The sequence below is a fragment of the Myripristis murdjan genome, chromosome 11 (assembly GCF_902150065.1).
Source record: "Myripristis murdjan chromosome 11, fMyrMur1.1, whole genome shotgun sequence".
Lineage (NCBI taxonomy): Eukaryota > Metazoa > Chordata > Actinopteri > Holocentriformes > Holocentridae > Myripristis > Myripristis murdjan.
The window spans coordinates 25,247,767-25,270,153 of record NC_043990.1 but is presented as its reverse complement, the minus strand read 5'-3'; positions in this window follow the sequence as shown (position 1 = coordinate 25,270,153).

Genomic DNA, 22,387 nt, shown 5'->3' with positions numbered 1-22,387 from the left:
ATGAAAAGTACATAGAGATGCTGGGAAATAATAGTAGAGCATTTTTGCTTTTTTATGCTTCCCAACAATTTCATTGATTGAACAATCACAACAAAACACGTGTCAATAGAAAAAGGGTGTTCTTATTCCCATCTTCCTTTCTCTTTTCCCCTCAATTTTTCTTGATTTCTTTTCTAAACTGTCTTCCTGTTTCATTCTTTTGCTTCTTCCCTCCCTTTCTGCCACTTTACTTTTATCTTTCACTCCCCAGAATCAGTGGAATTATTTACAGTAATAACTATCAGCCCTCTGACTTCTCCTGTCATATGCGCATATCTGTGATAAATGTCTTAATATTCCCAGTCGTCCCCAAGATTTAATGGATCCTCCCAGCAGAATATGGGTGATAAAACCCGGGGGCCTGGTCTACCTGGCACCACATTGTTAACAACACCACAGGGACGACGCTGCTGGTAAATGCTGACAATCTCTTTCGTTTTATAACCTCCGAAGCAGCAAGCTGATGTTTCTGGCAACGTGGAGGCCAGGGGCAAACGGATAAGATATGGCCAGCTGGCGACCTCTGCAAAGCCCATGCACAGACAGCACTTGGCAGGCAGAGATGCGCAGTTCATAATGACACACGCACATAAACACACGCAGGCTGCCAGCTGCATCCATAAACAGACAATAACCATCAGCTTGAATGGAGAACAATGAGGGAGAGTGGCTCAGTGCTCCAGACTTAGAAAGTGCCTGGGGAGAGGAATGACCATAATATCCCATCACCTCCCGCATCCACAAGACACCCCGGTCAGTCGATAAAATGCTGAAAGGTTTTTATGTAAAGCAAACATGAACAGAAGCAGGTGGATTTGCTGGAGAGACACATTTACATTGTAGGCTTTATAGCTGGCACTTTTATCTGCATCAACGTAAGGAATAAGCTGCTGATGAACCAAAAATGACAAGCAACAAAGGATGAAAGGAATGCAGAGATCACCACTCCTGTCTTCAGGGGTGTACACAGGGGGAAGGCGGGATGTTCCCATCACTTCTGCAGCGTGTCCCCTCTGTCCCCTGAACTTTATTCCTGCTACAAATTGTTAGAGTTCATCCATTTACTAAATAATTGTCAACATAGTTGGGCATCCCACCTCATCCTTATTGCATTTTTTTTGCTTTCTTTACTTTTTTTTCAAAGGCTAATAAACAACCACAGAAATAAGAACTAATCAAAACTTAGCTAGAAAGTAGTAGAAAAGATGAAAAACACAAAAAATAAAAAGAAATGAAATGATCAGAAGGTGCCCACCCACGGACTCCTGGCTAGCAAAGGATTAATATATACACAAGAAAAGTGACACAAACCTGTCGATTTAATTTGATGTATCTAATGTATTTTATGTAGTGGCAGGAAAAGAAATGGAGTAAAAACAAATTAGAGCTATTGTGTATATTTTTATAGATTAGGGATACGTTCCGCTAGCTGTAAACCGATGACAGAATATGGTGTTGTGATGCACGATGTTATGTAAGAAGACATAAGCTTGTGTATAAGCTGTTTTACTGCTGGGTCTGGACAGATGTGGCCTACAGACGGGGTGGGGGTGGGTGCTGGGAGGCGTTAGTACAAGCTGACAACAAAGTAAAGCTGTAGAGAACAAAAGCAAAAGAGAGAAAGATGATTAACAAGACAGAGAGGCAGATGGAGAAGAAAGCAGCACTTGCCCCAAAGACACACATACGAAGAATGCTGTCCTTCTGCTCAGCGCTGTGGCACCCACGGAAAGGAAAGATGGGTGACTCACTCCATCTTGGCAGCGATGACGGTCACAGGCACGCTGCAGGCCTGCGGTGGGAATCCAGTCCACTTAATGTATTAGATCCTTGAATGCGCGCCCTTGGATGCATTCAACAAGCACTTTGTAGTCTCTAAAGTTGGAACAGTGAGCTCTTCCCGCTGTGGGAACGCTGCAAAGTTTTGAACCGGGAAGTGTCCTCAAAACACCGTGCCGAGCTCTCCTCTCTCCATCCTGCACGTCTTTGTCAAAATGAAGAGAAAGTCAATGGAGTTAACATCCTGCCACTTGTTTTGCTGGGCTAATTTGTTGAACCCTCCATCAGACACTTGTGCAATATCCTCAGTGCGATCGATAGACTGCAGCTTTGAAAAATATGTGTGTGTGCATGTGTATTTGGGAGTGTATCTGGATGTCTTTGGCCTCAGTGACTGCATATAAAATCACACAGCACAGAATGCATTACAGGGGTGCTGTAATTGCTTTGTTGCTGGTGCTTTCATTGCAATAAGCGTGTGTGTTTGTGTGTGTGTGTGTATGTGTGTGTTGTGTGTGTGTGATGGCTAAAGTATGTGCAGAGGTGCATTTAGGAGAACAGAGAGCAAAATAACAATCCCAGAAGAATGAATAAAAATGAAGCAAGAATTGAGTAAAAATGAGACAGTTTCTCCACAACACTAAGTGCAAGGTCATAAAGATTGTTAATTAGTTGCAGAAGAGAGAGTGTTGTCCAACACTATCACCCATCTCAGGTCTTTAACAGGCTAAGAGTTATGTCAAGCAAAACTATGCACAACAAAAGACAATTGCCTTTACATTTTAATGCAGTTCAGCGTGAAAAATGACACTAACTTCGCTCTGTAGATTGTGCCGGTGTTATTGAATTTTTCACTCAGATATCCATCACCACAAATACGTTGTTGCGCTCGTGAAGAATGCTTGGCTTCAAAGAAAACATCCCTGAGCGCAAACTGAGCCGACACCAGCCTTAATTGGTGGTAATCCTGCCATCTGTTCTTTCCCTCAGTTATGAAATATACAATATGTACTGTGGCAATAATAGGACACTCTGCAGTGATGGCATGTAGTGTAGCGGTAAATGGAAGAGGGCAGTAGGTGAGCATTGTATGATAAACACCTACCATTCAAAAAAAAAACCCCATCTATTTCATATCACTTGATAATTTTTGGTTTTTAAGTGTCACATTAGGTAAAAGTGGGTCACTTGTCACTTGTTAAAAGCCACATAAAAAGACAAGTAAACATTATTTTGGCGGCTTCGCACTTCACTACATCCCTGACTATAATTTCATTATAGCCTACTGGGGCACTGAATTAAGCACAGTCAGATACTAAAGCTGCAAAATCAATGATGGGTTAATAGTAATACAAAGAGCCAGCCCTACTGTACACGAGCAAAAACATCATCAATACCACCTACACAAAAACTTTTGGCCCGTTGCAAAGAGCTGCAGAAAGAAAAATGATTTAGTAAATGAAAGCCAACGTGTTATTAAAGAAATGCACATTTTTGTTACCCACTGGGGAAGAGTCAGTAATAAGAACTTGGACAATAAAATCATCAGAATCATACGCCCCCTGTATATCATTTGCTTTGGTGCTCCATGCTATCACTATAGCTTTATATGCAGTGATATGTTAACTCGTGGGCCATTAACATAATCTAAAGCCAGAAGACAGACCTTGAGTTATTCATTGTTGTTGGTAGTGTTCATTATATGGCACATAGAATTATACATGTTAACAATGAAATCTGAAGTCAATATAATTGATTTGGCCATTATTTTGGGTAAGCAATTGCATATTCATCTGCTGCATGCTCTTTTTTTTTTTTTTTTTTTTTTTTTTGTACACCGTTTCCCATCACCCACCACATTCAGTCCCTGGTTGTTCAAAACAGGATATTACTAATATCATGTTTTGTTCAAGTCTCCTACATAAAACCTCCAGAATGAGGCTGACTCAAGGTTGTTGTGGCTCTGCTATAATTGTCTATAAAAGTGGTATTCAAAGTGTAAGTAAGTGGGGAGGTAAATAAACTTTATTATCCCCAAGGAGCAATTCATTGTACAGCAAGCAGAGAATAAATAAACAAGTAACAACGACAGTTCCTACACAGGATACACCACCCAACAAATAGATGTCAGCTTCTAGCTATTATAAGGACAGATCACATCAAGCTGTTAATGAGGCCAATAGTGACCGGGACAAATGACGACTTGTACCTCTGTACATTGTACCAATGTGTAGTCCTAAACATTGGTACAATGTACTTGCGACCAGATGGCAGCAGTCTGTACTCGAGGGACAAGGGGTGACTCTGGTCAGACAGGACAGTTTTGGCCTTCCTTGTAGCTCTGTCTCTGTGTAGGACGGAGAGCTCTTCAAGCTTTATTGCTGCAATTTTGCCACACGTTTTCACAATATTGTTCAGTCTGTGCTTATTTTTATAATAACACATTTATAATAAAATATTTAGATATCTGTACTGCTGCACAACCTCAACCGCCTGGCCATGAATATAAACAGGAGAAGTTGGTGGAGGCTTCTTCCTAAAATCAATGATCATCTCTTTGGTTTTAAAAGCATTTATATTCAGGGCCAAGCGCTCACACTAGTCAATAAAATCCTTCACCACAGGGCCGTGATCGGTGTCCTGGTCATTAAGTCGTGACACAATTACTGAGTCATCCGCAAACTTAATAATGTGTCTGCCTTCATGCTGACTCTGGCACTCCGGGTCTGTGGACCCCCAGGGGGCCTTGAGGTCCCCCAGGGGGTCCATGGCAAATTGAGTTTAATTTCACTACAATTTAAATGCTTGTGAAATGACTCTGTGTTTATTTATTTGTTGATATTTTCCCCCAGCCTTCTGGCATTTTTTTTTTTTTTTTGAATTTTTTATTGTCCTTCCCTCATGTTTCTGAAAGAAATGGCAGTATATCTATCTATCTATATAGAAATGTGAACTATATGGATAAAAGTGTTGGACCACCTCTACATTCCGCCTACAGGAGCTACAGGCATTAATATGGAATTGGTCCCCCTTTGCAGCATTGACAGCTTCCACTCTTCTGGGAAGGCTTTCTACAAGATGTTGGAGTGTGTCTGTGGGAATTTTGCTGTTCATCCAGAAGATGAAGTCAGACACTGATATTGGACCAGAGGGCCTGGCTCACAATCTCCTTTGTAGTTCATCCCAAAGATGTTGGATGGGGTTGATGTCAGGGCTCTGTGTGGGCCGCTCAAGTTCTTCCACACCAAACTCAGCCAGCCATGCCTTTATGGAGCTGCTTTGTGCACTGGGGCTCAGTCATGCTGGGACAGAAAAGGGCCTTCCCCAAACTGTTCCCACAAAGTTGGAAACAGAGAATTGTCCAAAATGTCTTGGTGAACTGAAGCGTTAAGATTTCCCTTCACTGGAACTAAGGGGCCGAGGCCCAGCCCAGAAAAACAAGCCCATAGCGTTATCCCTCCTCCAGCAAACTGCACAGTCAGCACAACACAGTCAGATAGAGAACGTTCTCCTGACGTTCACCAAACCCAGACTCGTCCATTAGACCGCCAGATAGAGAAGTGTGACTGGTCGCTCCACAGAACATGTTTCCACTGCTCCAGAATCCAGTAGCGGCGTGCTTTACACGCCGCCACTGGCAGTTTCATGTTTGTTTTTGCTTGCAGGAAAACAGGAAAATATCCTGTATAAAATTAGACTCAAGACCTTCAACAGACATATTTCCCAACAAACTTTTTTCAGTATTTTAGGTTTTTAGATGTGCTGGCAATTTCCACTGTCTTCCTCCACCAATATGTTGCACTGCTGAGCCAGCGGGTGTTAAAACAAAAACAAAAAACAAAACAAAACAAAACAAAACAAAAAAGTTGTAAATGCTTTTATTAAAGTGCAAGCTGTTTGTTGGATTAGGCTTCATGCTAATTAATTTACCAGAAGCATTGATTAGTATTTTCTTAGTATTTTTTTTCTTTTTTCTTTTTTTTTTTTTTGCTGATTAAAACAAAGCATGAAACAAATTGCCAGACTTTGGAAGGGAACTCAGCGTGACAAAGTCTGTACAAGCTGTGCAGTGCTGTTAGCCACAACAACAACTCAAATGTTAAATACAACAATAAAATAATTTAAACATATTGGAAACATTTCTGAGCTATATTTCGCTATATATTCACGGACTGCATATTTATGAGCAATTGATTATTACTATTGGTCAATGTTAGAGAGAAGACGACAAGTCGTAAAGACCAGTAGCGGTTTTAGGCACGGGCAAAGCCGCCCAGGGCGGCATTTTTTCATGTCACGTGGGGGGCGGCAAGAGCGTTAAAAAAAAAAAAAAAAAAAAAAAAAAAAAAATCATCCTCGCTGCAAAGCAGTTTTCTATTACCATATTCATCTGAATATAAGATGATGTTTTTTCCATTGAAAATTCCCTGAAAAAACGCCCTAGTCTAATATTGGGGGTCTAAGCAAATACACATGTATTGTACTTGGATATGTAAACCAGTATAGACAGAATAACAATCAAAAGGCAAACTAGCTCCCAGGCTTTTTTCACAGCAGCCATTTTGACATGAAATAGCAGGGTAAACACAGGTGCAACTACATGATATAAAGGCACCATTCATAATAGTTCAGCAGAGCCTTTCAAATGAGACAGAGAGCACAAGAGCAGGGCCCTGGCTCTGTTAGACCTAAAGGGAGCCTTCATTAAAGATCCAATGAGATGGACTCCTACTTTCTTGATTTTATATATGATGATACATGAAAATTTAATACACATTCATGTCATGAGTCATGTGTTTACTCTGCTATTTCATGTCCAAATGGCTGCTGTGAAAAGGGTGTGTTCAGACACAATTAGAGCCACACGCCTGCCATTATCAAACGCCTTCAATAGTCCAGACAACTTCCAATCAGCTTGCAGTATAGAGCTGTGAGTGTAAACCAAGGGGAGCTGTGTGTCCCAGGTGTGGGAGGACTCTGCACTCGAGTGATGTGGGGGCCTTCAAACAACAAAACACAGCTTCATCCCACTCCAGAGTGTTGAGTGTTGATTACTTTGTTTCATTCACTACTATTCAGAAATTCTTCCAATAAATACAAACTATTATACATCAGGAAAGCACTAATATTCTATTTCACCTTAGTGATCCTAACGGCTCTCATTTTCTCACGAATATGACAGGTTAATCCAAATATCATCAGAGTACGCTAAAGTGTGATGTTGGATGATTTTGGTATCTATGGATTGGATTCTTATCATTTAACAGTTCAGCTGATCAACAGGAAAAATCTCCCTTCATTTCTTTAAGTGCTGCGCTTCAGTGAAGAGATGTTACTCCAAGTTTCTCCTGGGGAGATCGTTCCTCCTGGTGGCGGTCTCCATAGCAACAGATTAAGGTTATCCCTCAGGAGCGATAGGAGCAACAACGGGAGTGTGTGTATCTGTGTGTGTGTGTGTGTGTATGTGTGTGTGTGGTTTGTACGTAATCCATGGGTTGTCCTTTATACAACCTATTTTGTCACTTAAACACCTCCACGATGTTGCCATGGTTACAATGCATAGATGCTGAGATAAGAAAGAAAGAAGAAATTTCTATACAGTTAAAAAAAAAAAAAATTAGGAAGGGAACAAAAATTAATAATAATAAATAAAATGTAAATAGATCAATTGCATGTTAAATAATGAATAATATAAAAAAATAATAATGAGAAATACTGAAATAATAATAATGATGATGATAATAATAATAATAATAACAACAACAACAACAATAATAATAATAATAATAATAATAATAATAAGCATAATAAAAATAAGCATAATAATGAAAACATATGACTTAACAGCATTTGAAAATGTGTTATGTTCATTTGAGTCTTCCTGGACCCGGGATCAATAAAGTATTCCTGAAACTGATTCTGATCTCGGTGTTTGAGATAAATAGAAGTATGCAACAAGTGAAATTCATTAAAATATCAAGATATGTAACAAAATGGAGGAAAAAATATGATTTCAGCAGCATATCTGTATCTACGCCTGTGCAATATGTGCATTTAGATTTACAGTTACACAAAGCCATATGTATGTAAAGAAGGTATGCTGACATGTTGTAAAAAAGCTACTCAGATTCAGCAGGACCTGCCAGTTCTATAAATACACACCTGATATGCAATTCAAGGCATACAGCACAGAAATGTCACATGAAGTGTATGCCTGCGCACACACACACACACACACGCACGCACATACGAGGAGGAGAAGGGGCTCATAGGAGTGGTGAGGCATGTTGCTGAGCCTTGGCAGATCCTCAGAGATAGAGGGATAGAGGCACAGGCAAAAGGCGGGACTGAAGTAATGAAAGAAGGAGGAAAGAGGATGGAGGGCAAGATAGTAGCTGCTTGGCTCAAACAGACATTTTAAATCACAGCGATTCATCAGACATATTTATTTTCCCTCATTCAATATACCAGTAGAGCTAAGCCGAGCCCTCCTCAACCCCTCCATCCAATTCCATGAGTCTGGTTTCCTTCCCTCGACCAAACTCTCACCCCTGAATTGGGAGTGGATGGCGTAAAATTTTCAGAAAGACCAACTGAAGACTTTTTAAGACTCTTTTAATGCCAAGTCGTACTGGATGTAACAACCAAATTTACAGCCAAAGTAATTAAAATAAAGAAACACAACACTGGCAAGAAGAGACTAGAAATAGCCTCAGAAGTCAGATGTAACATTCATAACACATTCTCTCTCTGCTCCATGTTAATACTTTAGACTGTGACATTAACTAGAGTTTAAAACATGTCCTAATGAAGTGGGCGAACTAATTAACACTGTGGTGCACATGACATTAATGTACATTACAGTACACTGTAAATACATGGCTAGTCTCCATGTGAGCGGCTTTGCCTGGTAAATTCATTACTAGAATTATTCTAGCTTGTTGCTGAGCCATAAAAATACCTGGTTTGCAGCTGCTATGTCTGTTTCTTTCTCCACTCTGTTGTCTTTGTTCAAGGATGACAACAAAAAGATTAAGAGCAAGAGTCATTACAACTCCACTCGTGTGCCTCGGGACATCAAGGCTGACTAAACACTTAGCTGTTAAAAATTGCTTTTTAAAATCATGATGACTGCAATCGAGTTATAAAAATTGCAAAAAAAAAGTGCAAAAATTGCATCTTTTTCACATACTAGCATCCAAATGTCATCATTTATTGCCTTACTGTATATATTATTGAGCATTTCTGCCAGAGACATCATTTTTTTGTCTCAAAGTTTTGAAAATGTTAACAAATCAGAGGCAAATGCTGATATGACATCTGAGACCTACAGCTCAGAATAAAGCTACTGAAAACTCTGAAACTATAGATGTGCAACATAAGAAAAAAGGTGAACTTGACATTGTTAGGGGACATGATGTAAACACATATAATGTGATGAAAATGAAATATGTCAGAAATATGACAGATAATGTTAAAAAATATTCTAATTAGTCCTGTTCTGTGGATGTGGGGATGACAATGGGATCAAATGTGACTAAAGTGCACAAAATTTATTGGTGAGATAAAATTGTACAACTAGTCCCGTTCATATTTTTTGGTGAAACTTTGGTGAAACTTGAAGTTTGAATGCCCTCATTACCCGGAGATGATGTAATGTTGCTTTAGCAAACTCTTCTCGGACCAAAACTTCCTCGTGTCAGTGAGTGCTGTGTGTGGTTAAGAGGTTCATCATTTGTGAGTCCAGCGGGGCGCTCGCTCACTGCTGCGGTTTCGATTCGCCTCCTCCTGTGTGGACACATTTCTCCACCGGCGACCAAGCCTGACGCCACAATTAACTCTGGGCAAAGAGGGAGAATGTAGAGTGTGTCAATTAGGATCGATGGGACGCTTTTCTCCATTGCAACCCTTCTTCTTCCAGGGACCCGCGTGTTTAGGCTGGAGAACTCCGTGGAGAAATGAGTTGGATGAAAAAGTATAGAGTCAATCAACACCCTATTCCACTGTGAGGGGAAGCATGCCATCTGCTGTTGTCTGCTGAAATGTTGGAATATAGCTCAAGTTAATTAGGCACATTCCTTTTGACTATTTTCTCTGTGTTTTGAAGCACAATTATTTTCTTTGCTCTTCCAGTATCTTGTCAATTAAATACAGGGATTTTTTTCCTCTAATTGTACTGGAATGGCTCAGCTGCCCTCAAATGCTTCAAAAACACTCTGTGAGCAAAGGACTAGATCTCAGCTATTGTATATAGCTTACATAATCATCAATCAAATCGATAATGTCTCCACTAATGGGTTTAATGTGTCCAGATAAGCCAAAGTGTGTGTGTGTGTGTGTGTGTGCGTGTGTGTGTGTGTCTATGAGAGATAATATCTCCTCTAATGGATTTTATTTTCCGAGATCAGCCAGACTTGTGTGTATGCACAATATGCGTGGCATTGTGGGTGTGTGAATGTGCATGCGTGTGTGCATTTGTATTTTTTTGAGTGTGTGTGTGTGGCGTGCATGCCTACGTATGTCTGATTTTGACAGCATGTGTGTGTGTGTGTGTGTGTGTGTGTGTGTACATGCTGACACCCCACACTTCTGGCAGCAGGGGCCACATGTGGCCTAACAATTATTCAGGAGACTGACACAATGGATTTCGTGCTTCAGAAATACGAAAAGATGGACACACACACACACACACACACACACGCATGCGAGCGCATGCATGCACGCACACACACTCACAGTTCATGACTCCTGGAGCAGCTGGATAACATATAAAACACACATGTCTGGCTGCAATATTTATGTTACCTCAATTTGCTGCAATGTTGTTTTGGCAACACAGGTTTCTTTCCTGTCATGTTGATACAGAAAAGACAGATTTGAAAAAAGAAGGAGGAGAAGTGAGGGGGAGGGAGGCAAGGGAAAGACAGATATAAGGTGGAGGAGAGAGAGAGGAAGGAAGAGAAAGACGGGGAGAAAAATGTGGACAAAAATGGAAGATGGGAGAGATAGAATAGAAATGGGGTTGGAGAAAGACAGGCAGACAGAGAGTGAAAAAGTGTGTGTGTAAGCATGTGTGTGTAGGTGTGTGTGTGTCTGTAGGTGTGTGGTGAGGTGAGGGGCAGAAAGGGCTTTTTATTAGAGCTCTGCTGGTGGTTTATGGTCTCCCCTGCTCTGCTCTCTCTGGTAGAACCGCTCGGTATTTTATCTCAACTGAGCAGATGAACCAACCAGCTGTCAGCCCAACAGCCAGCTTAACTCACCAGCCACCACAGCTATCCTATACACCCAGACTGATAAAGGCTTTTGAAGCTGACGCCAGTATTTTGGGGTTCAAACTGCCTGTAAATTGTATATTATGCCATTCAAAATCAAAATCTTTAAAGTACATTTTCATGCCAACAGCATTTCAAAAGCTTGGTCATTCTCCTACAGTTTTAATCTTGTCAGGGTGGAAAAGCATTCATACCGTCACTAATAATAAATAACATTTTCATGCATACAACACTTGTGGAGTTTGCACAAAATATTACAGTCGATTCTGGTTGAAAGATTTCTACGGAAAATTGAAATTGAAATGAAATTGAAAAATAAAGTAAATATGTAATCAATCAAACTGCATCATACCCATCACATCAGAGGCTGGTGACAATGACTAGCTGATATCTGATTTTGAATACAGTGTCAATATATCAGCAAACCAATATGTCAATCAAATTTTTTTTTTCAATTTTTTTTTTTTTTTTTTTTTTTTTACAGTTTATGGTCTAATTTCATGTCTTTGGTTCTGTTACTTTATCGACATAACTTAACCACAAACAATATTGCCAAAGCAATGTGTACAACATTTCAATCTTCAGAACCAAACGACACTGTGATGACTTCATTTTTGGAGCTGTAATTCCAAGCAATGCATTTGCTGTGGTGGAAAAGCTTAAACTTTGCATAATATGCTCTCTAATTCATTCTTTTATATTGAGGAAATATGTTCATGACAGCACACAAGGCAACACTGGTAATTTATGACTTAATAGTGAGCATATTGTTTGGAGGAAGCAGGCAATGATACACCCCTTGTTAGCAAAATGAACAAAATGCATCCTTCTTGTTATCCTGCCATTCCCCCTCTCCATCCCCTAGTGGCAGAGAGAGTGCAGGGGCAGAGGAGTTGTTTAGTTGAATGTGTTAGTCTAGTCTGCCTGATTCATTAATCCTTAATCTCACTGAGATTTGTGCAATTTAGAATCTATGGCCCCGACCACAGCTCTGAAGTAGCAGCAGCCTCACTGTGCTGTGTGTTGATAAATCCATGGTGCTGTCCATGGTGCTGAAGTAGCAGACAGATTTGTAATTGCACCTTTTTCTCTCTATCTATAACACTCTCTATACTATAAATACTCAATTTTATACCAGGCCTATATTGTAGCCTATATACTCTATTGAGTGGTGTCACCTTCATGATCACAGTGACAAGCAGTAGTGTGTAGTTGCAGAAGAGCAAGAGGATAATGGAGCCTCACTGCTGCCTGGAGTATACCTATAATATTTTTTTGCTCACTTAAGCTTACTCATCATTAACTTCATCATGTGATAAATTGGAAAAAATGGTGTATCCAGATTATGCTAATCATGATCTCATAATCCAATTTGTGATAGAAAAACACATTCTCTACATAATTTGTGCCCACGACAGGTAATTTGCATTTCAGAGATCTTGCTCATTTTATGAAATTTTATGAGACTGCAGTGCTTAATCACCTAAAACGTGCATACAAACATGCACGTTTTAGCCCCAAAAACACACACACACACACACACACACACACACACACACACACACACACACTTGCACACAAACACTGTGAAGTAGACCTTTCCATCACTGCCATACTGTGCCTCCTCTCCCCGAGGACCACCTTGCAGCAAAGGCTCTCAGCAGGCCTGGTATATGGATCCAATCATGACTAATGGCCTGTCACACACATGACAACACACACGGCAAACAAGCAAATACTTGGTTGTGCTATAAAGTACAGAAACACACACACACACAGACGCACACACTCCCTGCCTTGTTGAGGTCGGCAGGGTCTTGGCAGGCTACATGCTTGTGGAGGTGGAAATGGTCTCCAACTGTGAGTTGGTCTGTAAGTTGTGGAGGCAGTTTCACTCCCTAATGTCCTTCAAATCTCAGTTTATATGCGAATTTCCTTGAACTTGCCAGACATCATGACACTCTTTTGGTTTTTTCTATCATTTCACTAATTGATAAAAAGAAAGAAAACAGCAGTGATTCAACCTATATCCAGTTCATGAAAGGTGTCACATTTTACTGTTCGCGAAAAAAACAGTACCGCCAACTCATGTGAGACAAATAAAAATCCTTGTCTTCAAAAATAAGCCCAAAACAAACCCAGTAAGCATATTCTGTATTCAGAATTTCAAAATGACAATGCCATCACAGTGTTTCCTCTGTCATTTGCTGTAAGGCTGCATAAATAAATCCAGTTTTCTCCCATATAGGTTTTTGTTTGGGTCCAAGTTATATTTCAAGTTGAGCTTCAAGTACCAAAGATGCATGTCTGCCATAATATAATAATTACCTCCAAGACACTGGGATTGCACTTTTTTAGTTTTAGAAAACAGTGAGGCTAAATTACAGTGCTTATTTTGATTTTAATTTTACATTTTCTTTTTGTATTGTTGGTCATTTCCTTGCTGTCGTGATATTAGTGATATAGCTGTTACCCAACGGTTGCGTAAAAAAAAAAAAAAAAAAAAAAAAAAAAAGTGTAAGTTGGGTGTTGCATTTTAAAAGAAGCCTAGAAAACAACGTGCAACTCTCAATTTTCTTTAGTGACTTTGTAAAAAACAATCCATTGTCAGTTACTCTAAGCAGAGTAACACTGACCTGCAGAGGAAATGATTGTTTTTTAGAATGGCTTTTCAAAGATGAGAGGGGACTGATGAGTGATGCAGATGTGGCTCTTTTTCTTTGAGATAGGCAGGTTTTGGAACAAGTTATCCCTGTTGTTAGTTAATGTTAGTGAGACTAACCTTGTGCTGCTACAAGAACCACTAGCCTATTGACACCACAGTACAACCCACACTGACTGAATGACAACAGATCTATGGAAAGTACAGTGTGAAGACACTGCAGCAGTGACTGCTCAGGATCAAAGTTGGGGACAAAATGCCAAAAAAATGACAATCTCAAGCATTGCCACTTCAAAGACTGAGGATGGCAGCTTTAGCAGAGTGATGACAGATGGGATTGTAGTAGGAGGGGGAGGCAAACAATATCTGAAGCAAATGTAAAAGCAGTAGACTAATGCATTCTCTTACACCTTTTCAGTCCCTTTCAAAACCTTTTTTTTCATAAACTAGCATTTGTTAGGTGTTCAAAGACATGTTGCAGAGGGCTTACTTTGCTAAACTCATCTATTTTTGCTCACATTAATCAAGATGGCATTAATACATTATATAATCATAGTAAGTAGCACGCATATTTGGAGAGGCTACACAAAACTACATGCATGAATACTGAAATATAGCAGTTGATTTAAATATTATTTGATGTGTTCATTTCCTATACAGCACTTATTATGGTAACTGTTTTAGAGTGCTTTAGAGTTGAAATTATGGTAATTATCATCATACCAGGAAATTTGCACAAAAACAACATGCTTTTTCGGTAGACCTGTTTCCCTGCACACATGGCTGCCTTGTGTGAGATCAAACAGGATGAGACAGTGATGAATTGCAGCGCCTCCCACGCCTCTTGTGGCACGAGCCCCCAGTATTGAACACCTCTTGTGACAGGGAGGGAATGAGTGTATGTTCGTGTGTTCGCTGGGATCTATTATCCATCTGGTCCTGCTGTCCATCCTACCTGAGTGGTTAGATACACACTCCAGCACACCTTGATAACGGCGCGAACACACTCGGCTGCCATGCACGCATCGATCAGTAGGGTGTTCAATATGTGGTAAGTGCAATGCAGCGGCGGTGCACAGTGGGCCAGGAGGATTACAGTTCAATCCAACTCTGGGGAGAGGAAGAAAGGGAGGGAAGGAGAGAACAATGAGGAGAGGAGGGAGAGCACAGAGAGGAAAGGTTAGACATCATATTAGTGAGAAGAGATGGTGACGCTTGTGTGAAATGAACTGAGTCACTTTAAAAGACTGACAAAGGATAACAGTGCCACTGCAAGCTGCACATGGGACACATTATCTTCACAAACATTTACTGCATATATTGATAATCTATGTCTATATGTTTCTAATGTTATATAATCATATTTAAACATATATAACACATTTCATATTTAGGAATCCATATTTAAGTATGCACAAGTCAACACAGGAACAGCTGTAAGTAAATCCATATATAGAGGTAATTCTTTGCCATAATTTACAGTCATGCATCTATTCAACACTTGTTTAAATTGCATGTGTATTCAATCCCTTGGTAGGTAGGCTAATATTTTATTTATAATGTCCTTATGGTTTATATTCTGTTTTTATAGTTAAATTAATGTTGTGTGCTTCACTGTTATTGCAATGATGGCCCAGTTTCCAATATGACGATAGAGTTTTATGTAAAATACAATGGTTAGCGTAGTCACACATTCCTCATCTTACAGCAGAGTTACTCTTATAATCTGCTTTGTTGCAGCATTTTCAGCTCCTGACTCTTGTTCATAAAAATCCTCAAAACAAGATCAATTTTCAGGTGGGAAAACAAAAATTTTAAGGCTCAGTTTGAAACTAAATGGGGGAACACAGTGCCATTTAAATGGTTTGAATTTTCTGTGTCAACACCATGAAATAAGGCAGAGGAAAGCAGCTTACTTCAAGTGTCAAGAAAATGATGCAATAGTCATGTAATTTCTTGAGAGATGACTTGCGTAGATATCAAAAGTAATTCCAAAAATGGAATTCCTGATCTAACACATCTTCTTTATGGGGAAAATATATTTTCACATACTGTGATCGTCCTGTAACAGTCTGTGATTTACACTGCTGTATGAAACATATCTTTTTCTTTGTTCAAGGATGGCAGCACAAGTATCAAGAGGAAGAATTGTTTTCAATTCAAATATGACATGAAAAAAAAAACATTGCAGCATTATTTGTTATCTAGTGAAAAGCGAGATTTTATCAAGGGTCTAAATATGTTTTCAATGCAGTATATATAATGTGATAATACTGATTGTGCACAGTGATTTATCCTGGCCATAAAATGTTACTTTATCATTGTAAATGCATAAGTTAATATGTGCAAATGTTTACTGAAATTTCTAGTGTGTAACCAGTTGTGTAACTGGAAATATGATGGAATATTTCCTTGTTCTCAATGTTCCAATACAATTTGCAAATCAGCACTGAATGATTTGTTGATTTTGTCCATGTTTTGCAATTGCAATTTCAATCAGAGGAGTCACAAGAGAAGCCACACACTGATAGCACCAACGAGAGAGAACTGAGGATTTACAAAAGGCTTTGATATACTGTAAAATTGTCCCATCAGGGTAGCTACCACCTGCAACTGTGCAGTTACTCTCAAAACACAGTTTCAAATATCACATTATACATTTCCAAAGCCTTGATTTTACTTTCATATTCTTGTTAGTCCAACCTGCTCAACTTGGATATCAATTATTGTTTTTCTCTGAAGATCCAGCAGGGTGGCCTACAAAGTAAATATTGACCACATAAGGAATTTGCAATTATGGTTACATTGCAATTGAACCTAAGACATACTGTAACTTCACTGTCAATTCTCATGTCTAAATTTAGGATATAATATCTGTGAATGTAGATATCTATATCTATATCTATATATCTATATATACACATGCATCTATCTATCTATCTCTCCATCTCTCTATCTATCTATCTATGTACACCCGTGCAGTTTACGCCCCACTGTAGCCCACGCATGTTGTTGATATGCAAATTTGCTTTTGAACACAGCATGGTTTGTTGTTGTTTATGCAGAACTGAGCCTGCAGACCAAAGAGCTGCCTAAGTAGTATTCATCCAACCTCACTGGGATCACACTTATCTGCTATGACCCACGACTGTGTGACTAGTCCGGCAGAGTCGGGAGCTGTCCTGGACCCTCCACACTGTGCCGTCATTATCCTTACCCTTTCTTTTCCATGCTGGAAATAGGTGTGCAGAAACACTCATATCTTGTATCACTGGGGGTGTGTGTGAGGGGGTCTGTCTGGCACCCTGTCTGGTTTGTCCTGAGAGCCTATCCAAATGATATGCAGTACGTGATGATGAGTGTTACAGGAGTAGGCTGTCACTTAAAAAGCATTAGAATTGGCTATGGGTGCCACACTGAGAAGAGTGTGTGTTATCTCAATGAGATACAGATGAGGTGTGTTGTGGTAGCAGGGTGAGCGCTATAAGAGCACAACATCAAGAAGTGTAAAAGTGTTTGTTTGCCACAGAGCGGCCATGAAACAGTGTTCAGCAACAGTTTAAATTTTGTGTGAGCACAAAATTAATTTATTTGTCCAAAAATATTTTAAAAATACCAAATACACTGGATGGGAGCTTGACTGACTTGACAAAGATGACTGTTGTTTGCTGTGTACACTAATGAAGGTGCGATGCTGTATGCAGAATGCACTTTGGATTCTGTGCAAATTTCTACAGATGATTTGCTACAATTAGAGGTGGAAGTAACTAATTACATTTGCGCACATTACTGTCACGAGTAGCTTTTTTTGTACTTTTTAAAATCTTTTTTTTAAGTCAGTAATTTTCCTTTTACGTAAGTACATTCTTGCCTGTGTTGTACTTCACTACATTTTAAATCACACCCATTACAGAACACAAATGTTCAATGACAGAGTGTGGAAACTTTCACAATAAAAGCTCAGTCAGCAAAGATGAGAAAAGGAATCTACTTTGTTATATAATAACACATGATGAAACATTGCAGATGGTTGATAGAAGCGAGGACCATTTAGAGCCAACTGCCTAAGTGGAGTAAGTGTGGGAAAAAGGAGAATGAACTTTTGACTTTTACTGCAGTAGATTTTTACTGCACAACTTCTACTTCTACTGCAGTCAGATATCAGCAGAGGAACCACCGACTACAGCAGAGGCATTGACACAGAGAAGTATCAGTACAGGATATATCATCTTCCTCTTTTTCTATAATGTGACATTGACTAGTTGACATCTTCTGTTTAGTGACCTTGCCTTGTCAACAGAACAAGACACTCTCATTATTGGAGAGTTGTGAGACACACTCATGATGATTTTTGTCCATTTTAGTTTCTAGAGCCATCTGTATTTTGTGTTAATGTTTAGAGTGGACAAAGGGTCACACTCCACTGGAAATTTTGGCACAAAAAGATAGATAATTTTGTAAATGAGTGCCTAATCTTGGATGGATATATAGCCACTGCCACAAATTTAAAAAGACTCTTGGGAACTGGTGAGAGGGGAAAAAATCTGAGTGAGAAAAAGTTCCAGTGTGTTGGATATTTATTTTGTACTAATGAGATTTGGAATGATTAATATCAATATCAGATAAAGATGGGCAACTTTTTTTTTTTTTTTTTTTTTTATCAGAAAAAGCAAATCACACACTGATATGATACAGAAATACACAAAAGTTGTCCTTTGAACAATTGTTTAAAGGGTGACTGATGTCAGTATGGATCATCCAGAGGCAGCTCTCACTCCCAGAAATGCTCCTGTGGAATAATCATTTATTAGACTGATGGAGAACCGTCATCCATGCACATGGGGATACATACAGTATGTGCCATACGTACTGTACATTATTACATGCAGAGACAGACTGCAACAAAAAGAAGTGATGCAATGAGAGTGGGTGAGAGCAGAGAGGAAGAGAAGGCAGATGAGGAAAGGATGAGGCATTGAGAGGCAGTGGTTGAAAATACTGTGGAGGAGAGGAGCCGTGTGGTAGGAAAGATCCAGAGACGGCACAGAGGTGCAGAGAGGTCCGATCAGGGCTCAGAAACTCCAGCACAGGGTTTTCAGATGTATCTTTTACGGAGCACATCCCTTTTCAAGCCTCTTGCCAAGGCAAAACTTACAATGCTCTCTGTGGAATGATCAAAGAAATTTGCTGGGACTTTTAAAACGATTGTGCAAATACTGGCTAAACAGAGAGAAGAAGAAGCAGTACAAAAAATAACGGGATGAAAGTGACATGGAGATTTTCTCCAATATCCTCTATGTGTCAAACTCTAAAACACTGACATGATGTGAATATAGGCTCACAACTTTAAAATCCATATAATGTTAATTTCATTCAAGCATAGGTTGGATGATAAGTGCTACCAATTCATAACTTACAATTCATAATAGCTGAGGTATACCACTCAATAACAAGTTAAATAGTGATATTAAGAGAGGTTGAAAAGATAAAAAGTGGTTATCTGCAAGGTGCATGCAAATAAATCTGTTTCAAACCTAAAACAACATTGCTTCAGGTTGTGTTGATGGGGGATCATTCCTTCCTTTACAATTATTTAGTTTCTTCAAAGTTCCTTTTCATGTGGAGCTTCTGTGATTTTGTCCACCCGCTGTAAAGCCAAGTGCTCCAGGCCAGCATTAGAGGATGGCTGAATATGTGGAGCTATATCAATGTAAATGTTGGTTTAACAAAAAAAAAAAAAAAAAAAAAAAAAAAAAAAACTAGTGTCATTCCCCCTGCTGCTCAATCAATGATGATCACATGCCTTCATCCTCATCAACCCTGCAGCCGAGCCCCTCCCCTGTGCAGCGGCTGTGCTATATTTAGATCCAGGGCCCAGAATACAGTAGCCAAGTAATCACCCCCATCCTGTGTGAGTGATGAATTGCTCCCTGCCTCCCCTCCCGCGCTCTATGGGGGACCGAAGAGCATCTTCCAAGTCTCCTCCAAACAGCACCGCGGTCTGCATCAGCTGGCATGTTAGACAGACCTTTACACACACACACACACCCATACGCACACACACACGCACAAGCACACGCACACGCATGAGTATGGCAGGGCTGAAGGGTCTCTTCCTAATAACTCAGCTGGCATGCTACCACAGGCAGTACTTAAGTTTCAGCACTTCAATACAGTTTCTCCAGAGACGCACACGCACACACACACACACACACACACACACACACATACACACACACACACACACACACACACACACACACACACAGAGTTATCCACGCACAAGCACATCCTTCACTATGTGCACACAGAGATGTTGAATAGATATGTTTACGCTCACAATTTGGTGGTAAGCTTATATGCGTATGCACACACGCACGCACACACACACACACACACACAGTCTCCCCCTTTAAGAGGAGTCCAAGATCTTGATCTACCCAAACTTAGTTTCCATGGTAACAGCCTCCTCTCTCTCTCTCTCTCTCTCTCTCTGTCCCTCTCCCTCTCTCCCTCCCCCTCCCCATCTCCAATCTCTTTTAATTAAAGTGTGTGAGATGCCAAAGGCCAGTCAACCAGTCTAGTCCCAGGCTTCCTGTCTCCGTCCTGTCATGTTTGCTTTGACTCACAGTGATATCTCCCTTCCATTCCCTCCATCACTGCATCCTCACCATGTGCACTCATATATAGCACCTCTTATGTTTACAGTGTCTCTGTCCCCCTGCTTTATCTAAATCATCTATTTTATACTGCTATCGTTCTCTGACACAGCCCACTGTAGGCCTGCTTTGAAACCCAGATGCCACATCCGTATTGTGACAGCATGCGATAGGCAGACAAACAGATACTCGTTACAAACAGGAAAATGACAGCAAACTACCAACCACACTTCCAGATATGGATAAGATGAATTTTCTCAACTTTTACCTTCTGCTCTGGTGGTGACGACAAATCGGAGGGAGAAAAAGCAGGCAAAATGTATGTAACCAACATGCATTTGTCTGTTTTCTCTCTTTTTTTTTTTTTGACTGGGGATCACTGGACACTGGAAGAAAAACTGGCCTGATCTTGGCACCCCAGGGTTAATGAGAGACAAAATTTACAATAAAACAAAACACTAAAACTAAAAAAACTAAAAAAAAAAAAAAAAAAATGACCTGCTTAGGTTTCTCTCCTGGGTTTCACAATATATTGTTGCATATATATTATTATGTACTAATATAATATTGTATGGTTGAAATTGTTGGTTTCAATTTTTCCATGTCCACATAAAGTCTTTCAAGTGTTATATAGACAGCAGACTGCCTTGGACTTACTTTTGAGCGACTCCATTCCCACAGAGGATGGTCACCTTTTCCAAGGCAGAGCCACCGCCTGCTCTTTAATTGGCGTTGATCCCGGCTGACTTTTCAAAGACCACCTGCAGATATTAATCCTACAAATAAGACTCAAGCTGCGCTCCAGTTAACTCTTCTGTGACCCATTAGACCCTTTGAAATCAAACAGAATATTGATCATGAACAGCAAACAGGTTTGCAATGCTGTTTGACAGATTGTTGAAAAAGGCCTCGCTTTGTACAAGGAGACACAAATTGGTTTTAACCAATTTGTGTTTTAACATTTATAATCAAATTTCCTGCAGTTACACAATTTTTTTTATTGCACTGCTCTTGAACAGAAAGTTTTGGGCATAAGTTTAGAATATAATAAGAGTAAAATGGTTTTCTGAAATATGGACAATATGCTAATTCAGGTATATTTGCAGTGATTATTACATTTTACAATTTTAAATGACTTTAAGCTGGTTAAATTATCATGATTTAAGTCATTTGCATTGTGTATATTTAATCACAAGGAGCTGCTGCATATAAAGAAGTGCCTGCTAGATATTCTGTTCCCTTGTATTCAAATTTATGACAAAGCGTGTAAATGTTTTGTTTGAGAGTGACGTGAGTTCTGAGGTGTTACATTAATTGCTGCAATAGAGTGATGACATTTTTGTCAGCCAGTGTGCATGTTGCTTTGACCATGCCTGTCATGGTTCTGAGTTTCTGGTGTTCTGGGGCCTCATTTATAAACATTGCGTACGCACAAAACGGGGCCTGAAATTGGCGTACGCCACTTTCCATGCAAAGGTTATGATTTATAAAAAAAAACTTGACAGAAAAATGTGCGGTCCTCCACGTAAATTCTGAACCATCCGTAAGCCTACGCACATCTTGGAGACAAGGGGAATTTGGCGACGCAGATGGTGAATTGAATCCAAACTGCATCATGATTCGTCTCACACATTTATTTACACTCTATATCAAACGTTAATTGTAAATCCACTTTATCACAAAATCCCAAACAGCAGTGATATTTGTGCTCGCGCTACTGAGCCATAACTATTGCATAAGGAACATGCATTAAAAAAAAAAAAAAAAAAAAAAAAAAAAAAAAAACTATATTGTAACGAGTGTAACTGATGAAATTAGTATCACTGGTTGACAAATTACACAAATGACATTAAACAATTGCAGCACAGTGCATTCCCCTGTCACACTTCCATCTTCAAATCATGCCAGGGTGGTGGATATCACAGATTGAAATGTAAATTGTGACAAGTTTTGAGGCAAGCAGTCTAATTGCTGTA